The sequence below is a fragment of the Eublepharis macularius genome, chromosome 17 (assembly GCF_028583425.1).
Source record: "Eublepharis macularius isolate TG4126 chromosome 17, MPM_Emac_v1.0, whole genome shotgun sequence".
NCBI lineage: Eukaryota > Metazoa > Chordata > Lepidosauria > Squamata > Eublepharidae > Eublepharis > Eublepharis macularius.
Genome location: NC_072806.1, coordinates 1,212,410 through 1,231,493, shown reverse-complemented (window position 1 = coordinate 1,231,493; position 19,084 = coordinate 1,212,410). Strand labels below are relative to the sequence as shown.

Below are 19,084 nucleotides of genomic sequence, written 5' to 3'. Positions count from 1 at the left end.
TGATTAAAGGGTTGGAACACTTTCCCTATGAGGAAAGATTGAGGCACTTGGGGCTCTTTAGCCTGGAGAAAAGACGACTGAGGGGAGACATGATAGAGGTTTACAAGATAATGCACGGGTTAGAGAAGGTAGAGAAAGATGTGTTTTTCTCCCTTTCTCACAATACAAGAACTCGTGGGCACTCTATGAAATTATTGAGCAGTCGGGTTAGAACAGATAGAAGAAAATACTACTTTACACAAAGGGTGATAAACACATGGAATTCGTTGCCACAGGAGGTGGTGGCAGCTACAAGCATTGCCAGCTTCAAGAGGGGACTGGACAAATATATGGAGCAGAGGTCCATCAGTGGCTATTAGCCACAGGAGATAGATGGTATTCTCTTTGTGGGGAGGTGGTGCTCTGTTGTCTTGGTGCTGGAAGGAAGGCAGTGGGAGGGCTTCTGGTGTCCTGGCCTCACTGACAGTCCTTTAGCTGGCACTGGATTTCTGGCCACTGTGTGTGACAGAATGTTGGACTGGATGGGCCACTGGCCTGATCCGACATGGCTTTGCTTATGTTGCTTATGTTCTTAACTGTGTGTGCTGCCTGGATCCTGCAGGCTGGTTAACAAAATATTTGATGGCTGCACACACAAGTGACCATTGTGTTGCTCCACTGACACCACCGCAGCAACCGAAAAGAACCGTTTCCTTGACTGGGGAAGCAGCAGAAGCTCTGAGGCGCTGCACTTTCAGGCTGACCAAATACGAGGCTTTGCTGCAATCACGAGTCTCGGCCAGCGGGACACACCACGCGCCGACCCACGGATTCATCTTGCCTAGCTCTGTCTCTTCTCCACGGCTCTCCAGGGTCTCCGACAGAGAAAGGCCTTTCCCAGCACCAGCCTAGTTGAGGAGTCAGTGACTTAGTATGAAAGCATCTGAGTGGCATACAGAAGGCCACAGGTTCAAACCCCGGCATCTCCCATTAGAAGGATGGGGTGGTAGCTAATGTGAAGGACCTTCTTCAGCGGAGACCCTGGAGAGCTGCTCCCAGTCTGAGCAGACGATACCGACCTTGATAGACCCCAATGGTATGATTCAGTATAAGGCAGCTTCATGGGTGTGCTTTAACAAAGGCGGAGTCTGGGGCCTCCTGCCTGCAGAGCAGACGCGCTCCCACAGAGCTACGACCCCTCTTCGAATTCTGAACTCGTGAGTCAGACCACCTCCGGTCCATCTAGTCCTGCAGCTCTCCAGGGCCTCAGGCAGAGAAAGGGCTTGTGCAATCTGTGCTGTCTGAGATCTCTGAATGGGAGATGCCAAGAACCAACCCCAGGGCTGCCAACGAGCCGCAGCCCATTCTAGGCCCACTACTTTCTGGCCAGGCTGTCCTACCCCTGGGATAGCCAGTGTGGCATATGGGTTCGACAGTCAAGGACCTGGAAGGACCAAGCTAAAATCCCCACCTGCCATGAAGCTCTCTGTCGTTCAGCCTACCCTACCTCACAGGGTTATTGGGAAGATAACATGGAAGAGGAGAATGAAGAACGAATGCTGCCCCAAGTTCACTGAAGGAAGGGTGGGGTAAAAAATGTACTAAATAAATAAACAAGCAACTTTTCTCTCTCCCAACTTTCCACAGACAACAGCCAAGGCCCTGCTAATGGACATTCCACCACTGGGTATTTAAACACACCACCTCCCTCGGCCCTCAACTGACTACAGTTACATTCAACAAGCAGCTGGGAGGAGAAACCAGGCAAGCAAGCCTGACAGCCCCGTCCAGATCTCCCAGGCACCTCTGAGCAGCTTTTGCAGCTACACGCCTGGCTATAACCGGTCCGTGCTTTTGTATCTGAAAGCATGAAAGAGGCTTTTGTTGAACTCACTTTGCATAACCTTCCTCATCAAATCCAGGAATATGCCAACTCTCGGGGTATTTTCCACTTAGTCAGACCTGTGTCATGCACCTGGTTCTCAAAAAGAGAATGAAAATAAGAACTCCCAAATTCTGTGCCAAACAAAACCAAGTTTTTACAATTAGAACAAATTAGGACCGTGAGCAAATTAGTATTATTTTGCATAACTGGAGTCCCATCACCTAAGTCTGTCTGGCTTAGGAGAGCTCACCAGACAGTGCACACACGCTACTCAGCCTGTCTTCTCAGCCCCAAGGGCTAACTTGCTTTTAAAAAATAATAAAGCTGATATGATGTGCAGCCCTTTCTGGGAAATATTCAAGGCACTCTCCATGGTGTCACAAACTCATTGAAAAGCAGAGAAGTCCATGAAAACACATTTATTTGGTACACATGCCAAGTGCCACTGCCTGCAGTTTTCTTCACACAGGCTTTACCTAGGCCTGTCAATTCCAGGTTCAGAAATTCCTAGAGTTAGGGGTAGAGTTTGGGACTGGTGGAATTTGGAGAGAGGCGGGACCTCAGCAAGGTATAATGCCATAGAGTCTACCATGCCAAACTGATCTCTGTAGTCTGGAGACAAGTTGCCATCCCAGGAGATAGCCAGGCCCCACTTGGAGGTTGGCAAACCTAGCTCTGCCCAGCCCTCCTAGGCTGCCTTCTCCAGTGCTGCACTCCTGCCTGCCTCCTTTCTCCATGGTTTCCACTCTCCTCCCTGCTCTGGCCCTCTTCCTCTTTTTGATCGCTGCACCCCCTAGAGCTACGTGAAGAAGAAATGTGTGGTACTGGGCTCCACAACAGTGCTGGGCAACAAGAAACACATGAAATATACAGAGATTATGGTTCGCCAGCTTCCAAGTGCAGCTTATTCGGAAAGGGAATGAAATCAAATGGGGAAGTCCTTGCCGAGATGTGTGATAGTGATAAAAAGTCCTCATGGCGGACCCCACCTGGACACGAGAGGAGGTTTGTTGCGCAACATGTACCTGGGCGCTCCGACACAGCCAGTGGCAGAGCAGGAGGCGGGGGCGACACCTGCTGCCGTACCCCCCAGTGGACCTCCAGAATACTGTGGTCTTCCTCACTGACCCCCCCTCAGGCAGAGAACCAGTTCTAGGAACTACACCAGACCACACTGGAAAGGAACGTCAGAAGAGCCCTGCTGGATCAGACTTGAGGTCCAAGTAGGGTTGCCAGATCCAGGTTGGGAAATTCCTGGAGATTTTGTCAGTGGATCCCGGAAAGGGTGTGATTTGGGGAGGGGAGGGGCCTTGATGGGCTATAATTCCATAGAATCCACCCTTCAAAGCAGCCGTTATCTCCAGGGGAACTGATCTCTGTGGTCTGGAGATCGGTTGTAATGCTGGGAGATCCCCAGCCACCACCTGGAGGTTGGCAACCCTAGGTCTAACCACTTGTGCTGGATGGCCAACAACAGTTTATAAATCTTTTCAAGTGATTTTAACCGCTGGGCTTTCCAACTTTCATCTCTGGACCAGCCACGTACCTTTCCATCTTGGCTTTTGAAAAATTTGAAAAAAGGAAAAAAGAAAAAAGTTAAAGAAGACGCGTTATTTTGAGTCTTTAAAGACTTTTCCTGCTGCGTTGCCATCACACCCTCAGGCCCTCTTGCAGAGGACTCTTGTTTCTGTGTATTATGAATGATAAGATTGCTGAAAAATGTTGAAAAATGATATGCGAAATGATACGTAATTTGATGTAATCATGTATTATTGTTAAAATCACTTGAAAAGGTTTATAAACTGTTGCACTATAGTACTGTGGAATTTTCCTTCCCGAGGGTCTTTTGACCACCTTTGTTTAGTGACTGTAATCGGGAAAAGCCTTACCTTTCGGGATGGCCAACAGCTGGCACAGAAGCCGCGGACGTCACCTGGTGCTCCCTCCCAGCTCTGGATTTCAGAGGTCTACTGCCTCTAGGTGGAGAGGTTGCCTTTGGTCACCTTGGCTAGTAGCCGTGGATGGGTTTCTCCTTCACCAATTGGCCTGTCCCCCTTTTAAAGAAGTCTCCGCTTATGACCATCACTATATCCACAGGCAGTGAATTCCACAATTTAATTACTCATTGACTATTGACTAGAAGTATTTCCTCTTGCCTGTCATGAATCTGTTGCCCATCAGTTTGATTAGGCGACCCCTTTTAATTAAGAGATGGTTTTAAACACCATTTTCACAGTCTACTTTTAATCTGAAAACTTTAAATTCCTATTATGCTGCTCGGTGATTTACGGAGGCAGGGGGTTGCTGAGTTTTAATTACCAGCTTTTAATGTTATTATGTTTTATTTCATAAACCATCTCCAGCAGGTTCCCTGGAAAGGCAGCATAAAAAGTATGTAAATGTATAATAGTATTCTGGGAGAGGGAGGAAAAACACCCTCTATCCATTTCCTCCACCACATCCATTAACTCTGTTACACTCCCTCTGTCGTCTTTCTCTAAATTGAAAAGCCGCAGGCTCCCCTATGAGCCTTTTCTCATAGAAAAGGTGCTCCCTCCATCAGCAGCAGCAGCAGCAGAACATCCGATTTATATACCGCCCTTCAGGACGACTTAACACCCACCCAGAGCGGTTTACAAAGTATGTCATTATTATCCCCACAACAAAACACCCTGTGAGGTGGGTGGAGCTGAGAGAGCTCCGAGAGAGCTGTGACTGACCCAAGGTCACCCAGCTGGCTCCAAGTGGAGGAGTGGGGAATCAAAACCGGTTCTCCAGATTAGAGTCCCAGTGCTCTTAACCACTACACCACACTGGCTCCTGTCTCAATTGCCCTCTTTTTCCAGCTCTCCAATGTTTTTGAGATATGGTGACCATGACTGTATGCAATGGTCCAAATGAGGCTATCCCATAGATCTACTTGTTACAATACCGGCCCTTTTATTTTCAATACCTTTCCTAATAATCCGCAGAACAGAGTTTCCCTTTTTCACCAATGCCACACACTGAATCAACATGTTTATCCGTCTATCTCTGCAGTTCCAATACCTCTTTCTTTCTCAATCACCTTTAGTTCAGACCCCATGAGTATATATCTAAGGATATTTTGCTTTGGTGTGCATCATCTTGCACTTATTTACATTGCACTGCATTTACCACACTGACGCCCATCCGACTTAGAGAGATCCTCCTTGTAGCTCTTCACAATCCACTTTGGTTTTCACTATCCTGAACAACTTGGTATCATCTGCACATCTGGCCAGCACACTGCAAAGCTCCTATTCCAAATCATTACTGGATAAATTAAGTCACACCAGCCCTCCTCCTGATTCCAAATCTAATCCTTGTGGGGCCCCCGTGCTCCCTTCCCTCCATTGTGAGAACTCTCCACTTACTCTGTTTCCTGTTGATTAACTGATTTTTAATCCATAGAACGACCTGTTGCCTTAGCCCTTGACTGCCAAGTTTACTCAGGATTATTTGATGAGTAACCTTATCAAAAGTCTACAGAACACCCTAATACACACGCTTGATAACCCTCTCAAAGAACTCCTAAAGGTTGGCAAGTTGCTGTTCGCTCAGCAGACCTTGTTCCTTAATTAAGCAGATTTTCACAACAGTGTGCTCCAGTTGTGGTACATGAAATATAGAGTATTTCAATGGTTTATAGATTAGTGCTTTTATTGTAAATTTTTACTGTAGTTTTATTGTATACTATTTAATGCTGTTATAACCCACCCTGAACCTGTTTGTGGGGAAGGCAGGCTAAATATCAAACAAATAAATTTGCATGCCAACATTCCACACGTTTAAGTCCTCTAAGATGGCAGTTTTAAAACATGGGCTTAAAATTTCAGCAGCCCAAGTACACCCAAAGCCAGCACCTGCAGCACCACAGGCAGGGATGAAGCCCAGCAGAAAGGACTCCGCCTGAGGATGCCCGCCCCACCAGCAGCAGCACCTAACCCAAGGTGTGGGGTCATACACAGAGAGCTGGTCACTGGAGGATGCAGTGCGCCAGTGTGATTAGGCAGCCGTCCGTCATAGTTCAAAGCAGCCCAACATGCCACAAGAAACCACAAAACAAGAATCTTAAGATTGTCGAAGGCTTTCACGGCCGGAGAACGATGGTTGTTGGGGTTTTCCGGGCTGTATTGCCGTGGTCTTGGCATTGTAGTTCCTGACGTTTCGCCAGCAGCTGTGGCTGGCATCTTCAGAGGTGTAGCACCAAAAGACAGAGATCTCTCAGTGTCACCACTGAGACACTGAGAGATCACTGGTGACACTGAGAGATCTCTGTCTTTTGGTGCTACACCTCTGAAGATGCCAGCCACAGCTGCTGGCGAAACGTCAGGAACTACAATGCCAAGACCACGGCAATACAGCCCGGAAAACCCACAACAACCAATCTTAAGATTAAGATAAAAACAAACATAAAGTGAACTTTAATGTTCTAAACATTGTTATTGTTTCCTGTTAATCTAATTCAACTCTGTGGAAAGGCAGGGTGGACTATAAATACCATAAATAAATAAATGTTTTAATGAATAAATACAAAACAATACAAGGTTCACGTGAACCTGTCTTATACTGACTCAGACCATCGATCTACAAAGATCAGTACTGTCTACTCAGACTGGCAGCAGCTGCCCAGGGTCTCAGGTAGAGGCCTTTCACATTACCTGCTGCCAAATCTTTTAATTGGAGATGTTGGGGATACAACCTGGGACTTTCTACATGACAAACAGATGCTCCACCACTGAGCCACAGACCCGCCCCAACAAGATCCCACAATAATAGCAGCTACATAAGCAAGACCCACCCTAAATCCTTTAGGCGGACCTACCCCCCCCCCCCCCCCCAGAATTCCGCTCCTGAGCAGACCTGAGATGCTGAATGCCTCCTTTCCCAGCACAACACATTGAGAAGTCATGGCTCCCCCCTCCCCCAAGCAATGAATCCTTAGAATTAAAGTTTTGTAGCGAGTGATGAGAATTTGCCTTTAGAGATTCCCCCCTCTTGTCTAGCATATCCACACATATCTCTGATTCCCAGGGTTCACGGAGAGAGGAAATAAATAGCAGAAGCTGTTTAAGTCCAGTAACATACATACATGCCCTTGGTTGGGTCAATAGAACAGGGCAATTTTCACAAACAGGCTACTATTCTGTGTGGAAAAACATTTTGTACTTCTGAACCCCCAGGAAATGCAAAATTCTGCAATCTGATTGCAGCAATGATTTCTATAATGAAGCACCAATTAAGAGTTCTACAGAATTTGAAACATTTTGCTCTGGGAATGAAATTGGAGACTCTTTGTGCATGTCTTCACAAACAAAACAAAATCACTGGTATCCTTTAAACCATTTTAACCACTTTCAGCGTTATGCTATTTATATGAAAATGCGGAAGAGTGTTTACTTTCACCCTGTAGCCTACAGACAGCATGAATGTGATCATTGGTGAAAAGTTTGTGTGAGCAAAGTCAGCACTGCTCAGTCGCCCAAAATTCCTTCCCGCGGCTCCCTCTGCTTTTAAAGGAGGGCTTCAAGGTGGGTGCTGCTCTTCCCATTTCCAGACCTGGAATCTAATTCAGAGTAGTGGGGCGGGGGGAGGTGGGGACGGGGACAACAGAGACCCAGATCTGGCTTTCTCTCATAAACGGCTGCTGTGAACAGATTTCAAGCTGCTTTATCATTTTTCAAGGGCGCTGGCTTGCAAGCCAATCTGGCAGAGCAACAGGCTGATGATCCTGACAAATTAGTAAGCCGCTTGAAAGCTCCTACAGACAAGTTCCGTCTCCCGGGCCATAATCTGCTCACCCTTAAATCAAAAGATACACACAGGTGCACAATTCACTTCTGGATGATAACACAGGCACATGTATAATACTTTCATACCGGGTTGCCTGGAAGGGGGCTCTTGCTTGCCCCAAATGACCAAGCACGGGAGATGCTTTATGAAATTATTGTCAACCCCACTAACCAGTTCACAGTTATGCGAAGGCTGCAAAAGCAATGGAAGTGCTCTTGAAAGCAAAGCAACAGAGAATTGCTCCTGCCTCTTCCCCCGCAAAGGAATCAAGCGGCTTTGCAAAGCCCAGCCACACACTCAATGCTTCCCCCTCAACCTTGCACAAATCCTACACCCCTTTTGAGTGGTCTGAGCCTTTCAAAAAGGACATCATCAACATTTTTTATTCTGCACATTTCTCCTGAGGATGTATATTGTAGTCACAAAACTAAGCACTCCTTGGTTATTGGCATATTAGTGGGGAAACATAGGCTGGGAGTGGGACAAATGTACCAAAGGCCACCTGAGCCGAGCTAGCACTCTTTCATCTAAATTCTGGAGGTACTGTGAGCTGATTATGTTTACTCAGAGGTGAGTAAAACATACTCGGTATTGCTCAGAAGGCCTCTTCCCCTGCCCTGCAATGGCTCCTTTACATACATCAAGCTTTCACCGTGTCTTGAAGACCAGTTCCAGATCTGTTCCCTGGCAGACCTTAACCCACAAAGAGAAACTGAAACCTGCTCTAAATTCTTGAAGAACGAAAAACAAGAGAAATTTGGTTGGATCCAGCTAGCTTTTCTGCTGGTGAAAAGGGAAGGTGGGGTTCCCTTGAAACACAAAAATGTTTATGCAGGGGGTCATAGGGCCTGTATGGACAAACGGCCTGAGGTACCCCGGAGGGGAGGCAGTGCTGTTGGACAAGAAGACTGAATGAAAAAGCTGGCTGGGACCCAACCTGTTCTGAAACGCCCTTCTTAGCTAGGGATGTGCCTGATTGTAGCATGAGCAGCTTAATCTGCAGACATTTATCTAAAGGTTCAGCCCCCAAAGGTCCACCGATACCTGCTTTCAGCTTTTCCAGCCACTCTCCAGGCTCAGAGTCGGCTCCTAAACTCAGATGCCCCCCGATGCCTCACCTTCTTTGCAGGGCAGCCTGTTGCTCGTGCCAATGCTCGTGTCCTTCCTCTGCTGTTCTCTCCTCCTCGGAGTCCAGGTGAGGCAGGAAACTCTGCAAGTGACTCAGCCAGACACCCGCCCACGGGAGCAGCTGGCTGACTACAAGCAGCCGCATTAACACCTGGGCAGGAAAGATCTGGCCTCTGACTTGGACAGCAGAAGCTACAAAGCAGGTGGGGGTGCAAAGAAAAAGCGGTTCAGACACTGGAGTCCCCATTCGGAAGCTTCAGAAACGAGGAAGGAAGGTGGATAAGTTCCTAGTAAGGCGAAATTGTCAGCAGAAGGAAGCAGCAGGCAGACAAGAACCCATTTCCAGTTGGGCCATTTTGTGGGTGCCGCCGGGGCTTCTTGCAAAGAATGCAGGGCTGGGGGGACTGAGCCAGAAGGCACTTGTTGTGTATGCAAGCCAAGTGTGTCCTCTGGAACACTGAGCATGGACTAGCAAGGCCTTGGCTGTGAAGAGATCCACAGTATGCACTACTTATTGGCTTAGTAAATACTAAAGCACGGTGGGCCACATGGATTGTAGTAAAAACAAAGCCACAGCAAACCACACGAGACTGGAGTCAGCCCAGCCCAGTGCTAGGAAAACCCTTTGTTTGGGGCCTTCAAGGCATGTGGCAAAGCAATAGGACTGTCATGGTGACAGACAACAAGGGAAAGGAAGAAAGCAAGGAGGGTAAGAAGGGATGGAGGGGGGGATGAGTTTTTTTATCACGGGTGGTGAAAATTGTCCTCACCTACATCACATTCGGTAGGTGAGGCTGTCTCTCTCTCTACACGGGACTGTAGAAAGATGCAATGTCTCAAGAGATGCATCTCTCAAGTACTGAGAGATGCACTGTTTGCTAGGAAGTGTAGTTTTAAAAGAGCTGGCAGAGATTGCTCCGGAGGGGACAGATTCTCTCACCGTCCTCCACCACCTCTGGTGTGCTGGATTGTCTCCCCTTCCAGAGCCATTGCTCTGCCGCTCTCGCTGCTTAAAACTTTGAATTAACCGAGCCTTGGCAGGGCAAAGGCTCCAGAAGGGGAGACAATCTGGCATGCTAGAGGCAGCGAAGGGCTGTGAGAGAATCCGTCCCCTCTGCAGCGATCTCTGCCGGCTCTGTCTTTCAAAACTACACTTCCCAGCTAACATTGCGTCTCCCAACACATGAAGAACACGTGTCAGAAGTCTTGTGTAGAGAGATTCTCAGAGAGGGGAATCAGCCCAAGTTTCTCACTCCTGATTTGACATTCTGCCCACACTGCCCCCCATCCCGGGCTGTCATTCGCCACCTCCTACTTTATATTCCCCATCACTTACTGACTAGATTTCCCTCTGTGGCCCTAGTCTCTTTCCGCACCCGTTCTTTTTCAATAAGGCTGGAAGGAGACCTTTCCTGTGAACTGAGCTCTCCACTTTGAAACCTTTTCAGTACTCTAAGGCAAATGCCACCCCCCGCGCCCTTTTTACATTCAGGATTTCCGCCAGACTTCCTCTATTGGAAATAAGTTTAAGCCTTGCTCATAGTTCAAGCCCTCAGAGATTCAAAAAGACTTCCCATCTTGCCAAGAAAGTTTGCCAGCTCTGGCACCAGAGATGACCGGTTTTTGTTTTTTTGAGTTCTCTCCAGCAGCATTTGGCAAAAAACAATTCACTCACCAACAACATCTTAAGAATTCTAACAGGCATTCACAAACTAGATGGACCGCTCTTTTCTGGTACCTATGGTTGCCAACTCCAGGTTAGGAAATTCCTGGGTTTTTGAGGATGAAGCCGGGGGGCATTTGTGGGAGAGGAGGGGTATCAGCAGGGTATGATGCCATACAGGACACCCTCCAGAGCAGCCATTTTCTCCAGGGAAACTGATTTCTGTCTCTCTGGAGATCAGTTGTAATTCCAGGAGATCTTCACACCCCACCTGCAGAAGAGCAAGCCTGCTGGTACCATTCCCTGCTAAATCATTTTCCCTGTCTTTGCTTTTGGGGAAGATGTGGAATGTTAATTTTAAAATTGTTAGTGCACATGAATGAATTACTAGATTGAGTGATAAGGGGTTGGGGTGCCACCTCTCTACTGTTTGGTTCCCTGAGCAGCTGACAGCAGCCATATAAAACAATCCAAAAATAAAATGTAACAATTTTGGTTTTATTATGCTTTGGGGGTGTTTTTTTGAACTTGTTTTTAAATTGTATGGTGATACATCTGTTAGTATATGCTAGACTAATCTCCCAGAGACTCTGAAGTAAGGGAAATACGGGCTATAGATAAACAGAATGCCCAACTCAACAGCAGCATTTCCAAACAATAAAAGGTAAAGGTAGTCCCCTGTGCAAGCACCGAGTCATTACTGACCCATGGGGGGACGTTGCAGCACAACATTTTCTTGGCAGACTTTTTATGGGCTGGTTTGCCATTGCCTTCCCCAGTCATCTACACTTTACCCCCAGGAAACTGGGCACTCATTTAACCGGCCTCGGAAGGATGGAAGGCTGAGTCAACCTTGAGCTGGCTACCTGAACGCGGCTTCCGCCAGGATCGAACTCAGGTCATGAGCAGAGCTTGGGCTGCAGGACTGAAGCTTACCACTCTGCGCCAAGCAATACAGACTGTAAAAGCAGAGTTAAAGAAAACACCCCACCATAGGAACAGAGAGAGGAGAAACAGCCGCCCCAGTCCTGATTTCCCGGATCAAATGCATGCGTAAATAGGGATTATTTGTCCCAGAAGCTGAGGCCAAAATGCTCAGGTCCCGGGCAGAGGCTGGCAGAGAACAGGTAGCTCCCAAAGGAGGGTGCTGCTGCAGAGAAGGCCCTGTCTCTGGTAGTCTCACCTTGGTTGGTGTGGGCGCATACAAGAAGTCCTCGGGTTGTATCCCCCTTCTCGGGGGCACTAGAAATTAAGCCATTAATTAATTGCTGGCAGATACATCCTAGCATACATAATTAAAGCAGTCTTCGTAGATTAATTGCATGAATTTCAGTCAGTTGACTGATTTATAGTGCAATCCTAAGCAGAGCGCATTGAAGTCCAAGGGCTTAGACTGGAGTAACTCTTCTTAGGATTGCACTGTTAATGTGTTAACTGCAGTGTTTAGTTTTTGGCAGATATAAGGGGAGAAAGCACAAATCTTAGAACAGAGGAATGATTCAGAAAAAATCAGGAATTATGTTTGATTAGGAGACCATTGCTTTTACAACATACTCAAGATGTTGGATTGTCAGTAGAACAAGTTGCTGTGAATTATTGTGGTATGTTTTAGTTGTAATATTGTAAACAGATTTTTCTTCTATGTAGATGTTATGTAAAATTCTGGGGAGGGTCCCCCCCCCGAGTTGGGGGTGGGGACAGAGTGCTTCAACAGCGGTTGTATACTTGAGGTTTCCAAAAGCTTTTGGTGAAGTTCTTCAACTCAACAGGAGGGACCCTCTTATGAACTATTAACTGGATAAAAGGCAGAAAGAAAAGGACAGGTTACACAATCTAGGAAAAAATAGAGTACACTGATGTCTTTCAAACGACTGTAGTATTTAACATTTGGACTGATAGCTAAGACTGCACAAGGCCATAATTCAGGATGGTAAGGTGCCACACAAATCTCCAAAAGGATATCTGCAGCTTAGAGGAATTGACAACAGAACACAGGCAATATTCGCATAAATAAACATAAAGTAATATATATCGTAGGGGACAAAAAATGATCTTCGCGTCTCAAGTTCACTGGTAGGATACGTGAACATAGTACCGGCTCAGCAGCGGTTTTCAACGCTATCATCAGTTTTTATAATGGCATCTCTCCTTAGATGTGGGAGGGGGGGCGGGCTGTTAATGCATTCAGGACAGCTCAGATCCTGAAGGCATATTTTCTGTGTATAGCACAATGGCATAAAGTGGTGTAAGGCTCTGGCCTGACGACTGAGAATTTTGAAGTGCAAGTTTAATGCTGGCATGGCCTGTTCACGGCTTTGTTGACTTCTGCCAAAGCAGAAAGCGTGGATGCCTTTAGGGCCGCTTTTATCCATCAGCACAATAGCACAAATGTTTATCCTTCTTGGAGACATGTGGCTTTTAAAATATTGTACACTCTCCCCCTGCCCCTGCCCCCAAGATGTCATTTTGATAAAAGAAATCGTAAGACCATCTTTGGACCTGTCTTGTTCCCAGAGGGCAACTCAGCAAGACAAGACAAGAACTTCTCCCCAAGTATCAGCCTTGCTTGTCCAAACTTGTTTTGCTATTAATATCTGGAACAAAATCGGGTTTCACAAAGGCAGCTAAAGTGTTGGGGTGCCCTCTGGTGGTGCCTGGCAAGGGAAACAAAGATTTATCTCTACCAAAGAAAGATGTCAGGATTTTCACAAGGAAGTGGAGGGCCAGTTGCTACAAGCACCTCTGTGCACCTCTGAGGGCTGGCTTGTTCTGCTCTCAAGTGGAAGAAAGTAGACCACCATGAGCAACTCTGCTCCATACCCTCATCCATACAGAACTGAAACTGAAGATAACGCAGCACAGATAGGCACAGTATCTGATCTCTCATCTACGTACAGGACCAGGTAACCCTCTCCCCCTTCCATGACTCTGTTTGAGGAAGACTCTGATATCCACAACCCCCTGGGGTATGCAGCAAGTATAGAGGAAACACCTGCACTTCCAAATATGAACGACATTGATAAAAAGCGTACAGCAATAAGCAAGTAAAAAAAAATAACCACAGTAGCCCTTCATGGCCTTGGCCCCTCACATCTATAGAACCACCTCTCTCCCTGTGCCCCACTTTGGAAGCTTTGCTCATCTTGTTCAGTTTTGGGCAGTACAATTTAAAAAGGATCTAGACAAGCTGGAACGTGTCCAGAGGAGGGCAACAAAGATGGTGAGGGGTCTGGAGACCAAGTCCTGTGAGAAAAGGTTGAAGGAGCTCAGAGTGTTTAGCCTGGAGAGGAGACCACTGAGAGGTGATATGATAACCATCTCCAAGTGCTTGAAGGGCTGTCATATAGAGGATGGCATGGAGCTGCTCTGGAAGGTCGGGCCAGAACCAGCAGGTGGAAATTAAATCAAAAGAGTTTTTGGCTAAAGATTAGGAAGAACTTCCCGGCAGTGAGAGCGGTCCCTCAGTGGAACAGGCTTCCTCGGGAGGTGGTGGGCTCTCCTCCTTTGGAGGTTTTTAAGCAGAGGCTAGATGGCCACCTGACAGCAGTGCTTATTCTGTGAACCTGGGCAGATCGTGAGAGGGAGGGCAGGGAGGGTTGCATCAGTGCTTAGTTCTCGTGGCCCCTTCTCACTTGCCCAGGGTAATGCCGATTGCCACCTTGGGGTCAGGTAGCAATTTCCCCCCGTGGCAATTTGGCTAGGGATCCTGGAGATCTTTTGCCATCTTCTGGGAATGGAGCAGGAGTCACTGGGGCAGTCGGGGATGGTAGTTGTGAATTTCCTGCATTGTGCAGGGGTTGGACTAGATGGCCCTAGAGGTACCTTCCAACCCTCTGATTCTATCTGAACAGGGCTTCCTGAAAGTGTGATCCTGCGAATGGGCAAAATCAACAACTGCCTGTACAAACGCATTCTCTGTGGCGGCCTCCACCTTATGGAACTGCCTGCCTGAAGAGGTTGGGAAAGCTCTCTCTCTCCTGGCTTTCTGAAAACTATGCAAAACTGAATTGTTTAGGAGGGCTTTTTAACACTGATAATAGATATTTGCTGTAGAGTTATAGTCCAGAGAGATACGTCGAGTAAAGGGATAGGGACTGTAGACTATACTATTGCATACTGCCTGTTCGCTGTAAGTATGCTCCTACTGGATAGTTCCACACTGTTTAATATGTCATGTCAAGTTATTTGTTTTGTTTCAGCTCTGTATCAGATTTCTCCTTGATTGTATCGACTTATTTATTATTATTTTTATTTATTTATTACATTTCTAGACCGCCCTTCCTGTCGGACGGGCTCAGGGCGGTGTAACAACATACAACTTATAACATACAGTTTAAAACAATAAAAACATTATAAACAAACATTTAAAAATATTATCCCTGTGCAATAAAATTTCTCAGATGGTGGATATAAGTATGTGCCACACTTTATGAGCTCCTGCATGGGTGGTGGACAGTCTTCAGTGGTATGGCCGGAAAGAGGACAGCCTAGCCTCCACCAAATGCCTGGCGGAACATCTCCGTCTTGCAGGCCCAGCGGAAAGATAACAAATCCCGCCGGGCCCTAGTCTCCTCAGACAGAGAGTTCCACCAGGTCGGAGCCAGGACTGAAAAGGCCCTGGCTCTGGTAGAGGCCAGAAGGACCTCCCTGGGGCCGGGGACCATCAGCAACTGCTTATTAGCTGATCAAAGTGACCTCCAGGGAACATATGGGGAGAGGTGGTCCCGATGGTACGCTGGGCCCAGTCTGCACAGGGCTTTATAGGTCTTAGACTCTGCAATCTTCCTTGAGTCTCAGTGAGAAAGGCAGACTATAAAGAACATAAATAAGCAAACAAACGAAGTAGCCTGCTTTTTAACTAGGATGGAGGGAGGGGTTTGAAAAGGCCAGAGGACAGCAGAATGGCCTTGCAGAAGGCCAGGATCCTGCAGGTACTACTGGGGCAGACGCCAAGGCGGTCAGTAGGGTTCCCAGGGCCGGCTGGTGGTTTACCTGCTTGCCCGCTGGTACGGTGGCAGCCAGCGGAAGATTTTGGGCTGCCCAGAGATCGCCTCCCCCCGCCCCCCCCCTGACAGGCTCTCAGCGGACGCAACGACATCGCTTCTGGAAGTGACGTCATCACTCCGGCAATGGGATTGCTCCCGTGCTTCGTTTGGGGGCCACTCTGCCCCCACGCAGAGTGTGGGAGCGCACCCACGGCCAACATGGCAACGTCACTTCTGGAAGTGATGTCATCACACTAGCACCAGGAGCGCGCGTGTGCAAAAACGACCACACAAGAGGCACAAGGTAGCTGCCAGGTCTCCCCCCCACCTCCGCCCCCACCACCGAGAGGGGATGGGGACTTGGCAGCCCTCGCAGTCAGATATTAGTCAACGAACGATGGGAAGGTGCGGCCAGGTGGAAGCGCAGGTAATGGTAGGAGGGAAGCAGTTTGCTGAGGTCATTTTACTCACCCCGAGAAGCAGCTCCTTCTGGATGGCAAAGGAAGCAGCACCACAATAATCCACGCTGGTTGCACGAGCCTGTCAGTTGCACGTGATAGCAGATAAACGGCCACAAACCAATTCTTTGAAACAGATGGGATCAGGATGAGGAAAACAAAAAAGCAACAGGCTGGGATGGGAAACATCTGGATTGTGAGTAATTATAGGGAGAATCAGGCATCCCATAGGGGAGGAAAATAAACGTGTTTGGATTGTCCTGAAGAGACAGCATATATGTAATCGAGAGCTTAGCAGAGCTACATTGCTCAGCCCCGGCCCCGGAATTATTGTCCAGCGCCAGGGGTCTGGAGCCACCATTCTGACCACCTCTGGATGTTCCCAGGACCAGCCTTTTCGGTCCTGGCCCCAGCCTGGTGCAACTCCCTGTCTGCTGAGACTCAGGCCCGGACAGACTTGTCATCCTTTTGCCGGGCCTGTAAGACAGAGATGTTCTGCCAGGCGTATAGCTGAGGTTGAAGCCTGGACAGGTTCTTCCTGCCGGCCTCCTGTGGGGGAGGTGCTGTGCCCTCCCGCCCCAGTTTTTGCCACCAGTTGAATATCCTTCCTTCTCCATCCCCCGTCCCCATGGGATGTTCGGTTTCGGGCTGGATAATGTGGGTCTGCCCGTCAAGAAATGTTCACCAATTTGTATACTTCTAATTATGGTTTTAACTTGGATTTTATCCATGGTAGTCACCTGCTCTGAGCCTGCGTAAGCGGGGAGAGCAGAATATAACAACAACAACAACAACAACAACAACAACAACAACAATAACAATCAGGGCTTTTTTTCTGGGAAAATAGGTGGTGGAACTCAGCAGGTTGCCCTAGGAGAAAATGGTCACATGGCTGGTGGCCCCGCCCCCTGATCTCCAGGCAGAGGGGAGTTGAGATGGCCCTACGCACCACCGAGCAGCGCGGAGGGCAATCTCAACTCCCCTCTGTCTGGAGATCAGGGGGCGGGGCCACCAGCCGTGTGACCATTTTCAAGAGGTGCCGGAACTCCGTTCCCCCGCGTTCCCCCTGAAAAAAAGCCCTGATAACAATAATAGCAGCATTTCCTTTGCTTCTCTGCCAAGAGAAACCGTCACCCAGTGTGCCCCGGCCAGCATCCTTCATAATACAGGCCTAAGCCTAGTGAGCAAGTTCACACTCTCCCTCCCTTTCCTGTCTTAAGATAACCTGTTTACGTCTCGCCTCACTGCCGGAAGGGAGCAGGGGTTGAAAATAGTAAGAGAGACACAGAGAAATCTCTGACCAGTTTATGGAAGCAATATATTGAATAACTCCTCATGGACAAGTAGAAACGATGGGTCTTATGCTGAGGGACAAGGTTATCAGAATTGTCTGTTGAGAAAGAGAAGGAAGACCCCACCTGATCTAGGTGATTCTTCTGAATTCGATTCAGTTCCTCTGGGTTTACTCTGGTAAGAAGGAAAGCCATGTTGGCCTCTTGCGTTCCTAGAAGCAGAACAGAAGAGGCTCCAGACACGCCCAAAGCCTTGAGCAATTAAACAAGTTAAGGCAGCTCTGAGGATCTTATGGGCAGCAAGTGATTTTATTTGTACAGGGATTCATGAGAGGCACATTTTTACATGCCGTTGTTAGTTTTCAGACTTGGCTGCAAAGGCCCTCTCCCTCGTCGGCGGTTCTACCGGCTACTGCTGAGCGTCCTCTTATCTGTGGCTCTCCTGGGCACTGACAGATACCACAGAATATGGGCACTCCAACTGCTTGAGCTGAAAGCGTCTGCACTAGACCGCGGGTAAGCGGTGCAGCTGCTTCGAGGGAATTGGATGCTTTGTCGGATTCGCACAAAGGGAATTGTCTGGAGATGGGTGGCTTATAAGCAAATGATCCAAAGGGGCAGGAAATCAATACGCAACGTGGAGGTACCCTTTCTCTCGTGACCATTTTCAACCAGGACCCCAAAAACACGTTAAGGAAAAAAATTCCATCTTTTCAGCTGATATAGGGGGAAACTCCAACCTCAAACATCATCCACCCTCTGGTAGATACAAAAACAGAGTTTTCTTACATCCATTCCATCTCCTGTTGTAGCAAACTTCAGAAAACGAGGATAGAAACGCTGAAATTCTGTTGAAATGTGAGAGCCGGTGCAATGTAGTGGTTAAGAGCACTGGGACTCTAATCTGGAGAGCCGGGTTTGATTCCCCACTCGTCCGCTTGAAGCCAGCTGGGTGACTTTGGGCCAGTCACAGCTCTCTCAGAGCTCTCTCAGCCCCACCCACCTCACAGAGTGATTGTTGTGGGGATAATAATAACACACTCTGTAAACTGCTCTGAGTAGGTATTAAGTTGTCCTGAAGAGTGGTATATAAATTGAATGTTGTTGTTGTTGCTATGAGAGTTATTTATCCATTAAAAAAATTATTTCCTCCCCCCCCACCCCCAGCCAGGGCCCAAGTACACTTCCGCATTTGTCCCTATGTTCTATCAAGTCAACTACCACGTGTGTTATAGCTAGCTTCCTGACAGTCTGGTTTACAATATCCCTCCAACTCTTCACCTATCTGACTCTTGGAAGCTCACAGCCAGGAAATCTCTTGGTCTTTAAGGTGATAAAGGACCAAAATCTTGCTTTTCAACTGCAAACCAACAAGGCTACCCACCTGAAACTATCTACAAAAATATGCTAACGGACATGAGTAACCAACAATTAAAACACTCAAGATTACAAATTAGCAACAGAAAAAGATACTAAAGACCTCAAGTCAGGGACTTAGTTTAAATAACTGCTTTCCCACAATAGACAACTCCAAACCTCAGCAAAACTCCCTCTCAAACAAAAGCACTTTACTTATTTTCCTTAAAAACTGTTAATGCTGGAGCCCTCCCGACTTCATCAGGCACCGGGCGGCGGGGTCACGTATAATGATGCTTGGGAGTGGAGCTGGGGCTATCACAAGCATGGGAAGCTGGAGATTGATAAAAGGCAGGCGGGAGGAATTCTTCTACCCCGTGAATGTATTTTGGGGGCGAAACAGGTGATAGAACAGACAGCACCAATTCCAGGGTGGATTTTAGCTCTGAATGTCTCCTTGCCTAAAATAAAGCCTCCAGGTTAATAAAAAAAACTAGCCCCTCAAGGAAAGCAAGCAATGCTTG

At 47.7% G+C, this 19,084-nt stretch overlaps 1 protein-coding gene across 3 annotated transcripts in view; it reads right to left on the bottom strand.

Moving 5' to 3' along the window:
* The window catches only part of ARHGEF10L (Rho guanine nucleotide exchange factor 10 like), a 119,544-nt gene extending 102,125 nt beyond the window's left edge, over positions 1-17,419 (bottom strand). The window contains exons 1-2 of one of the 3 annotated variants that reach the window (XM_055001440.1): positions 17,331-17,419; positions 15,926-16,038 (exon numbers count right to left, since the gene is read on the bottom strand). The gene's annotated coding sequence lies outside the window, so the exon portion shown is untranslated. Of the gene's footprint in view, positions 1-8,796; positions 8,849-15,925; positions 16,102-17,330 lie in introns of those variants that run through there. The other 2 variants (XM_055001439.1, XM_055001441.1) reach the window with 2 other exon arrangements.
* Between the last annotated feature and the right edge of the window lie 1,665 nt (positions 17,420-19,084).